This window comes from Engraulis encrasicolus, chromosome 2 (genome assembly GCF_034702125.1).
Source record: "Engraulis encrasicolus isolate BLACKSEA-1 chromosome 2, IST_EnEncr_1.0, whole genome shotgun sequence".
Lineage (NCBI taxonomy): Eukaryota > Metazoa > Chordata > Actinopteri > Clupeiformes > Engraulidae > Engraulis > Engraulis encrasicolus.
The window spans coordinates 17,167,243-17,189,152 of record NC_085858.1 but is presented as its reverse complement, the minus strand read 5'-3'; the positions used below and the strand labels follow the sequence as shown (position 1 = coordinate 17,189,152).

At 44.9% G+C, this 21,910-nt stretch overlaps 1 long non-coding RNA gene across 1 annotated transcript; it reads left to right on the top strand.

Annotated features, from left to right (window-relative positions):
* Nucleotides 1-19,507: 19,507 nt before the first annotated feature.
* On the top strand, nt 19,508-20,251 carry LOC134469288 (uncharacterized). The gene is made up of 2 exons (XR_010038961.1): nt 19,508-19,602; nt 19,803-20,251. It is a non-coding gene; the product is annotated as an uncharacterized LOC134469288 (long non-coding RNA).
* The last annotated feature ends 1,659 nt before the right edge of the window (nt 20,252-21,910 follow it).

Genomic DNA, 21,910 nt, shown 5'->3' with positions numbered 1-21,910 from the left:
CTGCTATTCCACAAAGCGACCGACTCGCCGAAAGTTAACCCGCTTATTATATGGATATACTTAAATGATTCACACATGGCGGGGACATTTCTTTAGGCCTATTTAATGTTAAGTCTATTATAGTTTTTAATGTCAAAGATTGTTGCTGCGCAAAAAACAAAACAGTGCCGTTGTGGAACACCGCTAGGCAACAGCTAGGTAGCCAGGACAACAGGTGTTGTCTATCACAGCAGCTGATTAGAGTCTTGTTGAAAAGTCGCTTTAGCAGTGAAAAGTCTTGTTGCCATTGACAGCGGTCTGTTATAGACCAACCCGTCCGTTATCGAAAAATAACAGACGTGCGAACGTTGGGGAGCCCCGTTTAAATGAATGGAGCATTCGACCGATTACGTCACACCATATAATAATACGATTTAAAACTCTACCCGACACGGCAGGCTAAGTTATCAGTGCCGCATCTGGTCACATCTCTCCAATTATGTAGATTTTTCCCCCTTTGGCCAACTGCCTAGGCTGCAGCCATATCTAGCCTGTGTGCTAATGCGGCCCTGAGCGCAGGGCGTCTGTTATAACCTTATTGTCACCAACATGGTAATGACCAAGTCTCTCTGTATTGTCATAGCAATGCTGTTATGATCTAGTTGAGTGTTTTCAGCAAAGACTGAATAGTCCTGTCGACAGGGCCCACCTGCAGTAAGAAGCTACAGGGCCTGAGCAGACTGCCAAAACCACATGCACCCTTCAAAGGCCTCACCGAGACACACCTACCTGTGAGCGTCCATAGCCTTGGGAAATGATTCTGAACACATCACAATCTATTATCAAATTACAAGTACACGAAAGATGAAAGCAAATGTAAAGATTAGAGTCGAGTATAGGCATACACCTGCCACCTTTACCTCGAGTCACTGAGAAAACCCACAAAGGTTTCAGGAGGGAAGGTGTTTTTGGCCAAAAAAAGGGAACGGAGTCTCCCCGCAAAAGAGCTTCTGTTAGTAATAACGACTTATACAGTCTGTCTCCTCCAGCTATTATGATCTATCGACATGTGCTCATAATTTCACTGCGCTGGCCAACGTGTCATAAGAGCACCATGTGTAGAGAGGAAGTGTTATGTTTGACATTATATGCAAACAAATCGTTTGTAAAAATGGCATACAGGGCCTCATCTTGGCGTATGCGGCGAGGTTAGGGAAAGGGAGCAACCGTCCTGTTACGAGGGGGTGAGGCACTTCAAAAGAGGAGCCTAACAGGCCTGTCAAACAAATGTTCACCAGAACGTGCCACATGACAGCGTTCAACCAACCATAAAGTGCACGCTATGGCAAAAGCTCAAACATGATTGGTCTTGCTCACTTCTGTCAAAGGTCCTCCGACATCAGAGGGATGAAAGTGCCTGCAGTGAAAGGTGTGTGTGTGTGTGTGTGTGTCTGTGTGTCTGTGTGTGTGTTTGTGTGTGCACGCGCGCTCGCATGCGTGTGTGGTTATGACTCCGTAAATGTAGCATTTTAACCACATTCTCCCCATGTGTAGGCATGTGTGTGTAAATCATGACCTATCATTGCCATCTTTGCGCGTTCCACAGTCTATAAACCTTTCCTAAAACGTCTGACGGAAGAAACTTGAGAAGGACGATGAAATCCTGATTCAATTACTTGCACATTACTCGGGTTCACTTGAGCTTGGTGAGCAGTGCTGGGTGACAGGATCTTCGTCCTGTTATAGCATGACATATCGCCAGCTTTTGGAATTGCCTTTTTCGAATGACACTTGACTCTTCATTGAGACCCGGCATCAGACTCGTTAAAAATTCTCATTACTTGTTCAACTTGACCTTTTTCTTTCCTTCTATTATTTCTTTTCTTTTCTTTTAATTTTTTTTTTTAGATTGCGATACGTGTACGCAAGGGCATTCTTTAAAGTCGATTACCTTACACCCTGACACTGATTCAATTACCTGACGGCCTTAACCTGATTTTCCATCACTTCCCTTGACCTCAGCGCGACCTCACCTGTCACACATGCGAGCACGGGATCAATTTTGCCCGGCGCCGTGGGCTGGCAACACCACATTACCTAAATGGAGCATGTCTGAGTGGGCCAGAACACCCGGCTGCCGGCCCGGCCGGCCTGGCCACCTTGACTTAGCGCAACAAACATTTCCAGCCTCGAGGCACATGGAGATTAGAGGAGGGTGAGGGAGAGAGACAGAGAGAGAAGGAGAGAGAGAGAAAACATGAAGGGCAAAAAGTGAGAGACGAGGGCATCATTGTGGAATGAAATGAAGTAGTAGAATGAGGGGTAAGAAAAAGAGAGTGAGGGGGGTGGGAATGGGGGAATAATTCTGTGAAATAAAATCCAAGTGGTTGACCGAGCTGCAAATCCTTTAAGACAAACTGAAAGAGATTAGAATGGGTATCATTTCTTTAACACTGCGCTTCATACTGTAGCTAGTTTCAGTGCTTCAGTGCAGTCATGTTCATTTTCTGTCTTCCTGCTGCACCCACTCCACTTAGCCCATTGCCACGCACGCTGAACAGGCCGAATGTAGAGAATGAAGAGCGTGGCCGGTCACTACAACTGACCTTGGCCATGTGTTTGGGGGTCGAGGAGAGATAAAAGAGGTGGTTTTTAGATATTTTTGTGGTCTTTTTATTATTTATACAGACAGGACAGCGGGAGAGAGACAGGAAATGAGACGGGCGAGAGAGACAGGGCAGGATCGGGAAATGATCCAGGCCGGAATGTAACCTGGGTCGCCGGCGTAGAAGTCCAGTGCCCAGCCACTTGACTGACGGCCATCAAAGACATTTTATGTGTACACAGTTAAAAAAAGCAGTACTCTAGAAGATGTTAACTGTTGACTCTCTCAGTATTTTTTTTACCGTGCAGACTGTGGTAAATAACTACACTGGCAGCAGGACTAACTGTTATTGTTTATCCTTTCCTGATTCTGATTCCCATCTGTGTGGAATGGAAAACAAAACCCTCAAAAATATAAATATGTCGTGCAACATTGCCTTCCATGTGTAAACAATAAATCGGAAAAATACTTTTTAATGTTTAGAGTCTGTTTTTAATTATTTTCTTTTCAGAAGTTACATGGGTGGACTTGTCAGGGGTGGCCTGTTCTTTGCTGACACAGCATAAAAGGGTTAGTAAGATGTGTGTATAAAAGGGGAGATGTTATGAGTCTGATTTTTTTTGTCTGTTTATAAGTCAATCACCACACTTGTCATCTTACAGAGGTGTTGAGAGATGTGATTGACATGTCTGCCAATGAATCATTTTCGTTTGGGGTTTCAATGGGACTTGTGCGTCAGTGGGCAACATCACAAGTCTTCAATCAGTTCCCACGCATGAAGGGGCCTTGCAGGTATGCTGTAACTCATAGGCCTACAAAGTTGGAGAAATGTACACCTATGAAAATTAAATACTGAAGCACAAAAACAACTAGTTTGAGAGTTAAGCATTAGGAGGGGTTTAGGTTTGAGGAGCGCATCAGTTTTGCACTAGTTTCAAAAGTAGTTTCCCTCAGACTAAAAACTCCAAAAATATAAACAACAAGGTAAAAAAGGCAAGTAGGTGAAGAGAGAAACACTCTTATAGCTTTTTTCATGCCTCCTGAAATATTTATTGCATCTTATCCTGTGCTAAAAATGTGTTTTCAGGCTAAGGTCGTCATCAGGGCGTGGCACACACAATGATAACAGTGTGACGCAAAAAAAAATGTATTTGCAGCACAGGTCAGGTGGCTGTAAATATTTTAAGAGGTGTAACAGAAAAAGCTAAGCTAGTAAGAGAGGGCATCAGTCTTGTGCGTCACATGCTTTTGTGCTTAAATTTGTTCTCACACTGCAATATGGCGGTATTTATAGGCCATACATAAAAAATAACAGAGACCAAACACATAGCACGTCACAGCAAGCACTGCTCAATGGATTTTTTTTTTTTACATAAAAGAGAAAACATTTCTGTCTTACGATGGCGTATTAATGGCATGAATGACGAGAACAAATATTTTCTGCCATGGAGAGAATAAAGTCGCCACGGCGACATTAAATTTGTTATATAGCTAGAATAAACTGGAAATCAAATGTGAAGATTACAGTTGCCATGGCATGATTTATGGTTAAGTTGCCATGACAACATTAAACTCGAAATGTCAATAACTAATTGTAAACCAAATTAATCTTTAAATCTTTAAAATTACATTTCCACTTCATTCTCAACATTTCGAATTTAATGTTGCCACAGTAACTTTAATCTTGCCTTTGCTACTTCAATCTTGACATTTCATTTCCACTTTACTGTTGACATTTTAAGTTGAACGTCGCCATGGCTTTATAGGGACTTTGTTCTCGTCATGGCAGAATTATGACTTTATTTTCGTCATGGCAGATTTTTTTTCTCGTCATTCTTGGCATTACAGTAATGCGCTATATAGGCCTATACCGATTGAAATGCTTCTCAAGCAAATTTAAATCACCTGAAAGATACAGCAGACTTCTTTGTATGCGGAAATGGATATCAACTCAATTGTCTGTGTTCTGCAATGTTGTTTTGTAAAAAAAAACAAAAAAAAACCCACACACACTTTGCACGGGTGAGTATAAAAAGCTGTTTGATTTTTATCCGATTTCCTTTACTGCCAATGAAGAACAATGACAGCACCTAAGCGCCACCACATCTGTCACCAACTTAATTCCTCTTGAAAGTGACACTTATCACCTACTGATATACTATATTGGCTTTGAGAAGCGTGGCTTTAAAACAATTACACACCTCACTGTAGATGTGTAGGATTGCCTGCTGACTCTCTAGCCTCCAGGCATGCGTTGTATAATTGTGTCAGACCTTACAGTGAGACAGGGTTTCCTGTTATGCCCTCTGTGCTCAGCAACCTAAGCTCAGCACAGCAGCACTGTATCGATTGGTTAGAAAATGTGACTGTGTCCTCTGACGCCAGGTTGGTCCCCCCTGTGCCGAGCAGACCAGAGTACATGCCAGGGGTGCAGACACGGGGGGGCAAAGGGGACAGTTGTCCCGGGCCCAGGGAGAGGGGGCCCAGAATTGGGTCCTTATTATGTTGTATGTATTGGACTGGGGGCCCCTTTCAGATGACTTTATCCTGGGCCCAGCCAAAGCGGTCAGAAGCCCTGGTGCACGTTATACAGCTGCAGTGATTTGAAGAAGAAGAGGAAGAGGAAGAAGTAGAGGAAGAAGAAGAAGAAGAAGAAGGAAAGTGCTGTGCTATTTTTTTTTTTCAAAAACCTTTCATACCTCTACGGAGCCTTTAGGTCTAGGGTGGCTATGAGGTGTGGGTGACTCACAAGGTCTGATTGCTTGAGTGGCACTATGAGTCACTCGAAAATCACCCCGGTGGCCATATTACACACCCACGCCCACCCTTGAGTCGCACCACTGGACTCAGGGAGGTGAATCATAAAATGCTGCTTTGCATGTGCAATTAAGTGCTTTGTTTTTGTAAAGATCACAAATAGAATACTGTAACAGAAAAGGGAATTGGATCTGCTTTTGTTGGGCTTTTGGTAATTATTGCCTTTTGTTTCGTGTCCCCTGTGGCACACTACAGGTCTGCCTGTCTGTGTTTTTTTTTAATTTGCTTTGCTTGGTATTACAAGATTTCCTCAGTGTACAGATTGAGTGTCACTGATCTGCCGTTAGTCACTCTCTCAACAGGGTCCCTCCCTATACCTTCTCATGGTAGGCTACTTTAGTTTGAAGAATAAAAGTAAAATAGAAGCACATTAGCTTCCATTTTGCTGTTTTTATTTCCCATATATATCCCAAGTCTGATGAAGAGTGAATAGCTCAAAAACGGCCACTGGGAAATAAAAATAATAAAAATTGGGAGCAAGTGTGAGGACATTGCATTTTTATGGTTGTTTGCAGTGTTGCCAAAATAAAATCAGCCAAACTCGCTATGGGCTCACTGAAAAGTCGCTAGATGATGTCATGACGTTACGTATGACATCACAACGTCACGCACGGCGCGCTGATCTACAGAAAACGTGCCCACATGCCTTTGTCCACAGTAGAAATGGGCAGTGCCAGCTACTTTTTGGAGATCAGAGCTAATGTGCAGCCCTGCTTAACCGTGGGAAACGCTTCTGACGGTGGCACAGAATTACAATTATGTTGAAAAAAAATGATTTTGTTACTGAAAAGGCATACTTTTTAAAGCCAGATTCATCAAAAAGTCGCCAAAGGTGCTAGATGAGGTTTTTAGTCATCAGGGACAGCCAAAAGTCGCTAATTTGGCAACACTAGTTGTTTGACCTTTTTGTCCTGAGCCTGACGGTCCATGCACACCAATGGCACGGACATCCACAGTACGTCCACAGAACGTGTCCGAAACGGTTAGAATGCATGAAAACAAATCACGCCTTGCACACAGGAACGCGGTGTAAGCGCGGCACATGTCTGTCCTGACCGGACATGTCCGCGTTGCTCCTTGAAAATAGAACTCGAGTCTATTTTCCTGCGCGGACGTCCGCATTCAATGCGCGGCTCCCATTGAAAATGAATGGCTGCTGCCCACTGATAGAACGTGAACTTTGACTGTGCAGTGTGAAAGGCAGCCTGCGAACCTCTCGGACTCGCACTGCTCACGGAGACGTTAAGGAAACGTGCCGTCCCTGTGTGCATGTACCGTAAGTTGTGTATGCATGCACCCCTACAGTACCTCTTCACTTCAGTTTGAAGAATATAAGCAGTGGTGAGAAGCCCTCCATTTGTTCCCAATTGGTGCAATTTGCTTTACAGCAATTGCAGCAATCACTGTAAACACAGTCATGCAGTTGATATGCTGTCTTAGTGTGTGTGTGTGTGTGTGTGTGTGTGTGTGTGTGTGTGTGTGTGTGTGTGTGTGTGTGTGTGTGTGTGCGTATTCTGTAAAATAAGCAAGAACACCAACAAACAAAAAGCCTACAATACAGCAGCTTCAAGTGAGAGGAGTGAGAGGGGAAAAGCTACGGTATGTAGGGGTCTACATTTCCACTTAGAACTGACGAATATTAGCTACTGTACAATCAGGGTGCGATTTGTATTAGTCCATGAGCCAGACCACCGATCGCAATCGAAAGGGTGGGCAAAGTCTTGTTGGTATTTTAATATTGATATATATGTCTAGTTTATGAATTGGTATGATAACCTTTGCAGAACAGTAGCTTTATCATATTTATCATGCATTTCTTATTTGAACCATTTTACACTAAAAACGCCTAGGCTAATTTGCTAATATCTTGATAAATTGAAAGTAAAAATGACTGTGAGGTAAATATATTTATAGGAAAAGTTGTTCTACAAAATTCTTAGATAGTTTAAAGGGCACGTTACACAGATTTCCCACTTAATTTAGTTCAGGCCCCCATTTTCACTGACTTTTCATAAAAAAATTAGTGTTTATTTCCCAAGCGAGAAAATACTGGTAGATTGGGTACAAAAATACAACAATTTTCCCAGTTTATCATCTACATTACAATACAGGTGGGTTTTGTATTACAAGTTTTCTTGAAAGTTGTGTTTCATTATCCACACAAAGTGTAATGTACTTAAATGTGAGCTATTTTACATACACACCCAAATTTGATATGTAGACAAAGACCTATTGGATGAAGCAGAGACTGCACTCTTTACATAGACTAATGATAAAGTCACTTTTTTACCATGCTGTTGTTGAGAGTGTACTACACTATACAATCCAGTGGCATGCAAAGACATTTTGGGGGGCAGGTGCTCAAGGTGGGGGCGGGGGGCATGTGGAACTTCCAGTTGCCTTGCCAGAGCAAGAGTGGGGAGCCGTTTTCATTCGAGGGCCACTTCAATTTTTATAAAGGGCTGTACTATGAACACAAACCAGGATTTCCCCCTGCAGTTAGGCCTATATTGAAGGTAGACACCTTCACAACAGACCTCACCTTCACTAGGTCCCCTGAAAACATAACTTAATTTTATTGCAAATTAAATTTCTAACAGTTCTTTACAAAACATGTCATATTCCATGTGAAACTGCATAAGATTAAAATTACATCAGGGAGACATCTTGAGACATAAGTTAGAGTCCCATGCTATGTTAGATCAAGTTGAATTGTCACATGCTTTTGATCTCAAGAATCGTTACCATAGCTGATCATGCCAATATGGACCACATTGTGACAAAAAAAGGAACTTAAAAAAAAGGCCTTTTTTCGTCCAGTACGGCAAAGGGACTGTTGCTTTAGAACCACCAAATCCGTTCCTAGATCTGTGCATGCCAATGATGCAATCACTTGTGTTTGGAAATAGTAAAAATAAAGTCCCAAATCAACAGACTGACCCGCTCTGCACTTAAAGTAGGAGGGGTGAGGGATCACCTCACTTTCAAAGCCTTCCGAGTCCAGAGAGCAGGCCAGTAATGGGGAATAACAGATTACATGTTTCATGATTACATTATTAAGAATAAAAAAATGATGAGTTGCATTCCCTTACAGTTGCTGCTTCAGTGTCTGGTAATGAAAGTACATTTACTATGTGAAAATAAGTGATGGTTTCTAGATTCACATGTTATGCTATTCTAAAATTTTGATCATTCCACACATTACCTAGCCTGGGAGTACCCATGCTGCCTTGCACGTTCTTTTCGAACTGCTAGACGATATAGTCTGGCGTTTGCCGCCAAACAACACATTACCAGAAACCCAGAGAAAACACATAATGTGCATGTGTGTTGGTGTGGCATTGGCTGTGTGTCTGTGCCCGACAGATGCAGTGGACAGCATGAGTCTGCTTGCATTTGTCTCCTTCTGCTCAGTTATCTACCGTCATCTGGCTGTCCCTGCTGGTTACTCTTATAATATTGTCTTCGTCTGAGTTTCCCAAAAACACTTAAGTAGTAATAAGTAGTACTTAAGTACAGTATACTGACAAGGCGCCACCTCATACAAAAGTTCCATAGCCTCCAGGGATGGAAAGTAACTAATTACATTTACTCAAATTATTGTAATTGAGTACTTTGATGAGTAACTGAGTCCAAAGTAGTTATTAAAATAGGTGATTTTACTTCTACCCAAATTACAGTTTGGCCAAAGTATTTTACTTACATTTGAATCTACCTTGAGGTCTGAGTAAATTCTGAGGTAGGCAAAATTGAAATAAAGGGGAAAATCTGTCAGACATGAAGGGAAATTGTGTGTTTTTACCATTTAACATAAATTATATATTTTGGACTAATCTATTGGATGACTATCTAGGGCCCGCCGGCCCCATACCATTAGTCCGACAGCCCACAGACGGTACACAATAGAGTTGCAAGTAACTGGCTGGGAATAGTAGAGCACACACCAAGGACTCAAGCTGAGGGAGTACCAGCGCAGCCTGAAAACAGTTGTTTTAAAATATATATATATACAAGAATTATTGTTTATTAACAAAATTATTCACAACTGGCAATTAAATGAAATCCACCTAACCAGAGCTGTAGAGAAAAGAGTTGTCCTGAAGCCGTTGACGGCCGCGGACGAGCATGGCTGCTCTACATCCGGGGTTTCGCCGTCACTTCATTTTGCTCAAAGGGTCCTGTGCAGCAACGGGGACGCCATTGAGTGTCGTTGGCGTGTCGACCACTTCCCAGGTAAGTTGATATAATAGGGAGATTAATCAAAGTTGTCTGTCTGTGTCAGCGTAAGCTATCACAAGTACAGTCTCTGAGGATGTAATTTTTCCAGTTTGGGTAATATAAAATCACAATGGTAATGTGAAAACCCGTTAATTGTGTGGTAGCGTTTTCAGCACGGCGCTTGGTTCAACTTTGGATTTTGACGTGTTCGCAAAACATCAATGCTACCTTTCAATCTATATTTTAAACGATGACATGTCACATATTTTATAAGATACCGTCCTGTTGTCTTCTGTCAATATCCATACAGTCGTTATGTTTGATTTCAGAGCTATTTGCTTACGGTCATTTATAGCTAATGTTTCTAAGCTAGCTGAAGGCTAATGTCAACAAAGTTATACTAGTTGATGCACGGAGATCTTTTGTGGTAACTAATTAGATCCAGTAATGGACTACGAGGCATTCAAATGCTGATGTTCATGGCTTCAGGTATTACTTAAGTAGAATTTGGGATTTTTGTGCCATTGAGTGTCTACTGTGTCGTGTGTCGACACAGGCTATCACAAGTACAGTCTCCGAGGATGTTTGTTGTTTTTGGGTAGTATACAATGGTGATGTTACCTGCTCATTTGTTATGCTGACATTAAGCTTACATTACTCGTGTATCTTTACGATAGCTAGATTCACAATGAACTGCGAGGCATTGAAATGCTGATGTTCATTTTGTCATTTTTCTGTTCGAATCTAGATTCTATAGCTATTTTAAAGCAGATGGTGTGCTGAAGCTGTGAGCTCGTGATGATCAGGGTAAAGTGCTGTTTATACATACCTGGGTATTTTGATAAACGAACATTTTCTTCTCTACGCTTAGCAAAATATTTTTGTTCACATCACAGGCAAATACGCATAAATATGCAGTTGAGAGCTGTCATAAATACGTTAAGCCTGTGCGCCGTAAGTGGAAGTCTGCGTTACAAACGCTAACCGGAGATTTTAAAGAGTTTTTTTTGGAACTTCATTTATAGAAGGAAAACCTTCGTTTGTGAACGAAAGGCACAACCGAAGGGGAAGGTCTTAATATATTTAAATACCCGGGTATGTATGAACAGCACCTGATTAGAGTGTGGTTCATATTATTTTCGGTCAGATATTAGTGTGTGACATTACCAAAGAACTGCAAGAATTATTTTTTGTGTACTTGTGTATTAACTACAATCAGTAAAATCATAACCTGGTAGCCTATTCGTCAACGTTTCAACATTGCAGTGTTAATATTTCAGTCATTGAACAGTTTATGATTAATGCTTGCCTTTCTGTTTTAAAGCTTTCTGTTGGTCTCCCACCCACCAGCAAACTGAAAACCTGCTGGAGCAATCCTGGCGTATTTCTCAATAAGCTGTAGACTTGTGATTCAAGCTGGAAGACACAAACCACTCATATGACCAAAAGGTAAGGTTACTAGGGTTTTTTATCAAAGGGGAAAACGCAGGCACAGTGCCCTCATGCCAGACATAATTTCTCCACAACATTCTAATTATTGCAAACACATCAACTGTAAAGTGTTTTGGAGACAAGAGAATATATGTAGTTAATTGAAATTCACAATCCAGCAATACAATGATAGATTCGACAAATTGTACTAAACTCAAAATGTAGGGATGTGGTGGGTGCAGTAGTATACTCATTTTTGCACTACCATAATTTCATAATTTCACTGATATTAACAATATTTTTGAATTGTAAGTTCAACTGTCTGTCAAACATTTATTCAAGTTTTACAACTTCATAGAACTTAATAATAATAATAATAATAATAATAATTGTATTTGTATAACACTGTTTCATACAAGGCATGTAACTCAAAGTGCTTAACAAAATGGGAAAAAAAACATCATTGTTAGAGATGGATTTAAAAGGAGAGGTATAGAGGAGAGGCAGAAAGTAATGTCATCGTTAACTTTAGTTAACAATTTTAAGTAATGTCATTGTTAACTTGGTTAACAATATGATCTACCATAAAAGACACATTTTGATTCAGTTTGGTTATATGTTGGTGGAGACCGCTACAGCAGGCTGGTGCAGGAGGTGCAGACCGGTGGTGTTGGTGGAGACCGCTACAGCTGGCTGGTGCAGGAGGTGAAGGAGGTGGTGTTGGCCGCTACAGCAGACTGGTGCAGACTGGTGGTGTTGGTGTTGGTGGAGACCACTACAGCAGGCTGGTGCGGGTGATGTTGACGTTTCCCTCCAAAAGAGTAACTGCAATGATATTACAGTATTATGGTATTGACACTTCAATATTTTTACATGACAATGAAGGCCATAAAATGGCCTACAAAAAACAAACCGAACTCGTTTTTTTGGGGGGGTATAATCTGATATAATTACCGTAAAAGGACGCTCTCGCTCAATGAAATGTGCAGACCGGTGGTGTTGGTGGAGACCGCTACAGCAGGCTGGTGCAGCCTGGTGGTGTTGGTGTTGGTGGAGACCGCTACAGCAGGCTGGTGCAGGAGGTGGTGTTGGTGTTGGTGGAGACCGCTACAGCAGGCTGGTGCAGGAGGTGCAGCCTGGTGGTGTTGGTGGAGACCGCTACAGCAGGCTGGTGCAGGAGGTGAAGGAGGTGGTGTTGGTGGAGACCGCTACAGCAGGCTGGTGCAGGAGGTGAAGGAGGTGGTGTTGGTGGAGACCGCTACAGCAGGCAGGTGCAGGAGGTGCAGACTGGTGGTATTGGTGGAGACCACTACAGCAGACTGGTGCAGGAGGTGTAGGAGGTGGTGTTGGTGGAGACCGCTACAGCAGGCTGGTGCAGGAGGTGCAGACCGGTGGTGTTGGTGGAGACCGCTACAGCAGGCTGGTGCAGGAGGTGCAGACCGGTGGTGTTGGTGGAGACCACTACAGCTGGCTGGTGCAGGAGGTGCAGAACGGTGGTGTTGGTGGAGAACGCTACAGCTGGCTGGTGCAGGAGGTGCAGAACGGTGGTGTTGGTGGAGACCGCTACAGCTGGCTGGTGCAGGAGGTGCAGAACGGTGGTGTTGGTGGAGAACGCTACAGCTGGCTGGTGCAGCCTGGTGGTGTTGGTGGAGACCGCTACAGCAGGCTGGTGCAGGAGGTGAAGGAGGTGGTGTTGGCCGCTACAGCAGACTGGTGCAGGAGGTGCAGGAGGTGGTGTTGGCCGCTACAGCAGGCTGGTGCAGGAGGTGCAGACCGGTGGAGACCGCTACAGCAGGCTGGTGCAGGTGGTGGTGTTGGTGTTGGCCGCTACAGCAGGCTGGTGCAGGAGGTGGTGTTGGTGTTGGTGGAAACCGCTACAGCAGGCTGGTGCAGGAGGTGAAGGAGGTGGTGTTGGTGGAGACAGCTACAGCAGGCTGGTGCAGGAGGTGCAGCCTGGTGGTGTTGGTGGAGACCGCTACAGCAGGCTGGTGCAGGAGGTGAAGGAGGTGGTGTTGGCCGCTACAGCAGGCTGGTGCAGGAGGTGCAGGAGGTGGTGTTGGCCGCTACAGCAGGCTGGTGCAGGAGGTGCAGGAGGTGGTGTTGGCCGCTACAGCAGGCTGGTGCAGGAGGTGCAGGAGGTGGTGTTGGCCGCTACAGCAGGCTGGTGCAGGAGGTGCAGGAGGTGGTGTTGGCCGCTACAGCAGGCTGGTGCAGGAGGTGCAGACCGGTGGTACTGGTGGAGACCGCTACAGCAGGCTGGTGCAGGAGGTGGTGTTGGCCGCTACAGCAGGCTGGTGCAGGAGGTGGTGTTGGTGTTGGTGGAGACCGCTACAGCAGGCAGGTGCAGGAGGTGCAGGAGGTGGTGTTGTTGGAGACCACTACAGCAGACTGGTGCAGGAGATGCAGACCGGTGGTGTTGGTGGGGACCGCTACAGCTGGCTGGTGCAGACCCGTGGTGTTGGTCTTGGTGGAGACCGCGGGAGGTGCAGACTGGTGGTGTTGGTGTTGGTGGAGACCGCTACAGCAGGCTGGTGCAGGAGGTGCAAACCGGTGGTGTTGGTGTTGGTGGAGACCGCTACAGCAGGCTGGTGCAGGAGGTGCAGACTGGTGGTATTGGTGGAGACCACTACAGCAGACTGGTGCAGGAGGTGAAGGAGGTGGTGTTGGTGGAGAACGCTACAGCTGGCTGGTGCAGAACGGTGGTGTTGGTGGAGACCGCTACAGCTGGCTGGTGCAGGAGGTGCAGAACGGTGGTGTTGGTGGAGAACGCTACAGCTGGCTGGTGCAGCCTGGTGGTGTTGGTGGAGACCGCTACAGCAGGCTGGTGCAGGAGGTGAAGGAGGTGGTGTTGGCCGCTACAGCAGACTGGTGCAGGAGGTGAAGGAGGTGGTGTTGGCCGCTACAGCAGGCTGGTGCAGGAGGTGCAGACCGGTGGTGTTGGTGGAGACCGCTACAGCAGGCTGGTGCAGGAGGTGGTGTTGGCCGCTACAGCAGGCTGGTGCAGGAGGTGGTGTTGGCCGCTACAGCAGGCTGGTGCAGGAGGTGCAGGAGGTGGTGTTGTTGGAGACCACTACAGCAGACTGGTGCAGGAGATGCAGACCGGTGGTGTTGGTGGGGACCGCTACAGCTGGCTGGTGCAGACCAGTGGTGTTGGTCTTGGTGGAGACCGCAGGAGGTGCAGACTGGTGGTGTTGGTGTTGGTGGAGACCGCTACAGCAGGCTGGTGCAGGAGGTGCAGGAGGTGGTGTTGGTGGAGACCGCTACAGCAGGCTGGTGCAGGAGGTGCAAACCGGTGGTGTTGGTGTTGGTGGAGACCACTACAGCAGGCTGGTGCAGGAGGTGGTGTTGGTGTTGGTGGAGACCGCTACAGCAGGCTGGTGCAGGAGGTGCAGACTGGTGGTGTTGGTGGGGAATGCTACAGAAGACTGGTGCAGGAGGTGAAGGAGGTGGTGTTGGTGGAGACCGCTACAGCAGGCTGGTGCAGACCGGTGGTGTTGGTGTTGGTGGAGACCGCTACAGCAGGCTGGTGCAGGAGGTGCAGACCGGTGGTGTTGGTGTTGGTGGGGAATGCTACAGCAGGCTGGTGCAGGAGGTGCAGACCGGTGGTGTTGGTGGAGAACGCTACAGCTGGCTGGTGCAGCCTGGTGGTGTTGGTGGAGACCGCTACAGCTGGCTGGTGCAGCCTGGTGGTGTTGGTGTTGGTGGAGACCGCTACAGCAGGCTGGTGCAGACCGGTGGTGCTGGTGTTGATGGAGACCGCTACAGCAGGCTGGTGCAGACGGGTGGTGTTGGTGGGGACCGCTACAGCCATCGGAAGGAGTTTGGTAGGAGGTGTAGCCTTCTTTACTTGACTTTTACTGCCAAGGTAGCTATTTCCCTTCCCTTGGTCTTCCCTTGCACTATTGATGCATTTAACTGCAATCCTGAGCTTCAACCTGGTATATTTGGTGATCCCTCTCCTCTTGACATCATGGCAGGATGGAAGGTTTGATTTCACAGCCATGGCCTCTTCCACTAGTTCACTGGCTGAACACTCCTTTAGGGCTTCTGATGTCCTGGCCCGGAACAGCTGCTCAACGTGCTGCAGTAAAGTGAATACATCCGCAGATGGCTGGTGAAGTGCGCCCTCTTTGTACTCCTTCATCTGAAGCAGTGTGGCGTTGTCCGGTACAGCATCGTCACTGTTCCTTAATGCAGGCTTACAGGTCGAATATAGGGAGCCGCCTAGCACACCCCTTGATGACGTATCCGGCCAGATGATATAGCACGCAGGACTCCACTTTTGTGAGTGCATTTGGTGGATGGGTGGCTGGTGGTGGTGGTGTGTCTATCAAGTGCTCCACTCTGAGACTACTGGGACTGCAGGTGGTGGAGTTGTCCAGGAGGTCTGCCAGGTGGTCACTGTTGTCGTCCAGGTAGCTTCCTGTCCTTACCGTTGACAGCACCTAGCCAACAGTGACAGCGCGTAATGTGTAGTAGAACTCCAGTGGTATTGGTACGGGGTTCCTCTGCCAAATGCAGGAAAAGGTATTTTCCAGGCAGTCCTGGGTAAAGCGGCTGGTGAGAAGGAATTTGTGGCCAGGCTTACCAAGGAGGTCTTCCTGCACCTGGAGGATGCTTGTTGTTGACATTATCGGTCTGGACTGGTTTCCAGTTTCCCTTTTCCCCTATTTTGATGTTGCGGAATAGGTGGATGGCATCCTCCAGGAACCTGATGGCCTTCTGGTACTCCTCCAACAATGAAAAGAGAGTGCGGTGCCTTGATGCCGTGAAGACATCAGATCAAACCACCGGTCAATCGTTTTGAGGAACCATGCTGTTGTAAGGTACTCAACGGGACGCTGCTCCTCCTTCACCAGGTATTTCACTGCGGCACATGTGGACTGGCTGAACACGTGCATGGCTGAACTCACCTTCATTTTTTCGAAATGGTTTGGCTCCAACACGGCTCTGTTGAGTTTTGGCGCCAACTTTAGTGCCTTCGCCTCCTGGTATGCCACCAGGTCCTGCAGAGGGCGAATGGAGACCGCAGACGATGGGAGCTGCTCTTTTTGCACCACATCATGTGGAATTATGACAGTTTGGCCACGGACAAGGGCACTCTTCAGGTTTTTAACCAGGTGGGGCACATCCGGCATGAAGAACAATCGTTCCTCTGGGTGTACCGGATGTGGAACCCATGGTTTGTCATAGGTGACTCCAAACTGTTTCCACATTGCCCTGTTGGGACTTCCCATGTCACTGGTGACGCATACAACATGGAAGTCCCACCGATGCTGCTGCCTCCACCAAAGCAGTGACAATGGGCTGGTACACTGCACCGTTTGTGGAGTTGCCGCTGTAGTGGTACGCCACCACCTGCTTCCACCGTGTTGTCACACCAGCCAGCATGAAAAACGCAGGCATGAGTTGCCCTTCCTCTGTGGCCAGGCAGGGTCACATTGCCATAGAGCTGCCCTGTCCCCATGTGCAGCTCTACACCTGGAGTGATGGCCATCTCGTCCAGTGTCAGCACACAGTTCCGCTCTAGATCATCCATGGCAGCAGCCTTCAGCTCCAGCATGCTGAACACCTCCTGCAGCACTCCTGGCTCCATTTTCACATGTTGCATCCTCCTCTGCAGCGTGCTTACAGCAGGCAGAGGTATGCTCATGGATCTGAGCAGGTTGTAGGCTGTTGTGCCTGCAGAGAATCTAATTTTAATGGCCTTTTTAATAGTGGCGTTGCTCCATTTTGGTCTCTTGGAAGTCAGTGCATTAATTTGGTCCTGATTAAAGATGTGTTTCATTTTCTGTTGAATTTGCTCAATTTTTTTCCTCAGCCTTAAATTTTTTTTCTTTTGCAGCCTCAGTGCTCTCTCTGCCCCCAGCCTCATTTCTCTCTCCTTTTCCAGTTCCCTCAGCAGATCCCTCTCTACACTGGCTGCGCCTGCGCCATCGTCCCTCAGCATTTCCCTCTCGGAGGTCTCATCTCTGCTGCCTGTGCTGGAGTGATCATCGCAGCCTTCCTGCCTCTGTTCCTCCAATAGGTCCCTCTCTAAACTCTCCTCTTCATCACATCCTCCCTGACTTTCTCTCTCCTTTTCATCTCTCATTATGTCCCTCTCTCGGCTCTCCTCTGCATCTCTCTCTCTTTCTTTCTTCCTCTCTGTCCCACTCATCCCTACCTGTCCCTCAGTGTTTTCCTCTCTCTCTGTAATAACAAGGTAAGTGGTTTGTTTAGATTACATTAGAGAACACTTAGCTGACACTTTCATACAAATCGACTTACAGTTGTTTTAAAGTGATAATGTCCCATTTTTGGAAATAAGCTTATTTCACACCTCCCCTTTAGTTAAATAATAGGGTTTTAACGTTCTCCTGTGCTTTCAAAACCGTTCTCTGGATATGGCAGTGCAAATTTTACCTCCATGCTAGCAGTTAACATTGAGTCCTATGAGACCAGCTCGCGGCTAACTGGTCTCATAGGACTCAATGTTAACTGTTAGCTTGGAGGTAAAATGTGCACTGCCATAACTAGAAAAAGGTTGAAAGTACAGGAGAAAGGTAAGAGCCTATTATTTAACTCAAGGGGAGGTGTAAAATAAGCTTATTTCCAAAAATGGGACAGTATCACTTTAAGTACATGGTATTGGTGACAGTCCCTGAAACAATGTGGGGTTGGGTGCCAACCCACCATAGAGTGAGGTAGGGAGTGGAAGTTGAGTTGGAGTGTGATTAGAACCTGTGGATGTGGACTTGTGACTTGAGTCACAAATGACTCGACTTGAGACTTGACTTGCCAATATTTGGAATGACTTGTGACTTGACTTGACTTGTACGCTATTGACTTTAGACTTGACTTGAGTTTTAGTTTGCAGTGACTTGCAATAGCATTCCAAGTCATCTGAATGTATATTTATTTTTGCATTTGTGTATGAAAAGAATGCATGAAAGAAAGAAAAACTAAACTAATTTACCCTTAAACAGTACTAGTAGGCCTACTATTTTTGTTTAGAACCCCTTACAAAAAGCGTCCATGGTTTTACTGTAAACATTGTTTTACTGTAGTAACCATGGTCTCTCTATAGTACTCTGAACCATCCATAGTATCACGCATGTTTGCAGCCGTTTGCAGCTGTGGTGTAATGGTTAGGGAGTTGGACTGAAGATTACAGAGTTGCAGGTTTGAATCACACCCTTAGGCCTACCTCTCCCTACACCTCCATCCATGACTGAAGTGCCTTTGAGCAAGGCAACTAACCCCACATTGCTCCAAGGACTGTCGCCAATATGTGTGTTGGATAAAAGAAGCGCCTACTAAGTGTAATTTAATGAATACCGGTAATTATAAACCATGGTTAGTTTTCAGCGTACAACCATGGTTCATTTTATAGTTAAACCTAGTCAAACCAAAAAACAAGCCGAACCATGCTCAAAAAAGCATGAAATCATGGTATATCATGGTCAATTTCTGTAAGCGATATGACTGGCAAAGGGGGACATGAGGTAATGAATTCATGACCAAAAGTAATTGTCAATATTGCACATAGAATACAAGGTGACTTGTTGAGGACTTGGAAAAAATAAGACTTGGACTTGGACTTGACTTGGTTGACTTGGCTTTGGCACGACTTGGACTGTGTCTTAACTTGTGACTTGACTCTGACTTGATTGGAAGGACTTGAGACTTACTTGCGACTTGCAAATTAGTGACTTGGTCCCATCTCTGACTAAAGCCCATCTCCTTAACCACTGGGCCATGGCTTTGAATCAATCAGTCCATCTACACTACAACCAGTTGAGATTGTCAGTGGTCTACTATTACAAGGTTCCCAAGGCTCATGTAAAGGTGCACTGTGTAGGATTGGCCAGAGAAGGTATTGCGCCCCCCCCCCTCATGTCTAAACAGTGCAGTTTTGTCTGTCATAATAAGTGTTTTGAATGTGTGTGGTGGTAAGTGTTTATGGAAAAGGTGAATTCTGGAAAATAAACTAAAATATTACATATACGCTTATCACACTAAAATGTGCACCACTCTAGATTCCAAAATCTTCTTGTAACTGTCATACCGTAGTGCAACTTTTTGCAGTAGATGTGGTCATCAGGGTGGAAGTAAGGCCCTTCCCTCCTCATGGGTGACCTCCTCCTCTTAGGTGTAGGCCTATGACTGAAAAGGGTCGGGACTGCATCAGACCTCAACCTCTCCTTACCCTTCTTGGTAAAGGTGAACTGGGTCCTTTCAAAGTGAATCTGAAAGAAGGTATGGATATGAGATTACTTGCACAATGTCATTGTAGTACATTTCACGTCAAGCACACCCACAAATTGACTGAGTTACTTACAGTTAAGCTTCATCAGCTACAGTGAATAGCATGACAACCTGAAACTTTATGAAACCATGAGCCCAAAGCTAACATTACCTCGCAAAGTTTTGTATTGTCCGCACAGAAGTTCTCTCTGCGAACCATCGCCAGCCATTTCTTTCTCCGACTGGTGTCTTTTGGGAAGCGGTACAGTCGGAAGCCCTTCTCCGTCCTATTGGTGCACCCAAAAGCAGCACAGCAAACCATGGTAATCCTGTACCACAAAACAGAGTCATAGCTGTCAGCTCTAATTATTCACTTGGTCATAATGATACCACAAATTCATTGAAAATCACTTATTTCAATCAGCAGTGACTGGCTGTGAAATATTTAACCGTCCAGATCCAGTTCATCATTTGACTAATATCACTGTTTTTGTCTTTGTATTCCCATTGAGTTGTTTTACAGGTGGAAATGATTCTGCTGCTACTGCATGAGACTGCTGCTGTTGATGGGACGTGCTTTTGCCAGACATGGCTTAGTTGCAGGAGGCTGGGGGCTGCCCCCTTGCATGGATGAGGCATAAATGCAATTTTCTAGTGTGCAGTGTTCAGTGTTCACTTGAATTTTGTGGAGTACTGTGACTCAGTGAATTTAAATGTATTACTTTAATAAATGTTAATGACACGTAGGAATGGGCAGCATAGTTGCAATGCCTACTCTTGCCACCCGTGTAAGATGAGATAACTAACTTTTAGTGTCTGTTTTCACAGAAATGTGTCTAGCGTGACACTTCTCCACAATCCACATGTAAACAGGCATTTAAAAACAATATGGCCATTTGTCTTGTCCTCTAGATTCTCTAGGCCCAAGCCGTTAGGGCAGCACAATACAATAAATTAAGTTGCCAAAAAAAACTTAAAATATTCTTCTGTGGTATTAAAAAAAATATATGCTTTCCATGTAGATGTGTGCATTCTACTGTTCTCCACTTCTGTTAAGCAATACTATAGAATGAGGGAGAAAATGGTGTTTATATTTATTTTTTTTCAGCAGCAAGGCATTCTAAAATTTCTTGCAGAAGGGAGGAGTGCTAATTATTGGTTTAGCAAAGGGTCCAGAGCAATCTTGTCTGCCATTCTTGCTGTGTGATCCATTTAACTTTCCAATAAATGTCCCTCCAGGTTGTGGCCTACCATTTTGGCACTGTACCTTTAAACAAAGTATTGGGTAGGCTGTGGCATTCCAACAAATACAAAGTATTAATTGGTTCTAATTGGCCCAAATTGTGCTAAGAAAATATCCCTATGCCATTCTATCTCCTGCATGAAACGTTGATGTAATAGAGGGTTGATCCATCTTTTCATGTTGTTGTCGACAAATTCTGTCAATTCCACCTGAGTGTAGATGTAGATATCAAAACTCATCAGACCAGGCAACATTTTTCCAATCTTTTAGTGTCGTGTATGGTGAGCCAGTCCAAATTGTTGCCTTATTTTCCTGTTCTTAGCTGACAGGAGTGGCAGCAAATGTGCTTTTCTGCTGCTGTAACCCATTTGCCTCAAGATTTGATGTGCCGTGTGATCAGGGATTCTCTTATGCATACCTTTGTTGTACAGAGTTGTTATTTGACTTAATGTTGCCTTTGTATCAGCTCCAACCAGTCTGGCTATTCTCCTCTGACCTCTGCCATCAACAAGACATTTTTTGCCCACAGAATCTCTGCTCACCCTTTTTCCCCCCTTACCATTCTTTGTTAACCCCAGAGATGGTTATGTGTGAATATCCCAGCAGATCAGTCTTTTCTGAAATATTCAAATCAATCCCTTTCAGCACCAACACCCATGCCATGTATTTAAATAAATCTCTCTCTCTTTTTTTTCTCCTGTCTCCTCCACTCTGGTCATAGGTTGATGCTTTCAATGCATTGGAAGTTCCAGCATGTTTCCAGTTCCAGTGAATTCCAATTCTTCATGCATTATTGATTTCACGAAAACACACACACACGCGCACACACACACACACACACACACACACACACACGTCTTGTCATGTACACAGACATGCCGTTTTATTCATAGTTATTTTGTTTGGGTTGTTTATGTTTCTATACCAATATAATTATTATTATTTGGAGTAATTTTTCTTTCAAATAAAAGATTGAACCATTCAAGCACAGGTTGTACAGCTGTGGGTTATTTACTTCATGTTCATTGCATCATGTTCATGTTCATTTGCATCCTGCATTGAGTGGTTTGGCAGGTCTGATGATGACTAGCATCATAAAGGCCGAAATTAACAGTAATGTTATATTACTGTAGGCCTACAACTGGGACATGCTGTGTTTATATATATGTGTGTGTATTTATTTTTTATGTATTGGAAGTATTTATCCATTAAAATATCCTACTGTAAATCTGCTTAATCCAAAACAAATAGACATTATCAAGGGCTACGGACAATTAGCATCTCAATGGTAAGTAATGGAGCTTCCTAGCTAAGATGACGTTTCCCTCCAAAAGTGTAACTGCAATGATATTACAGTATTACGGTATTGACACTACAATATTTTTACA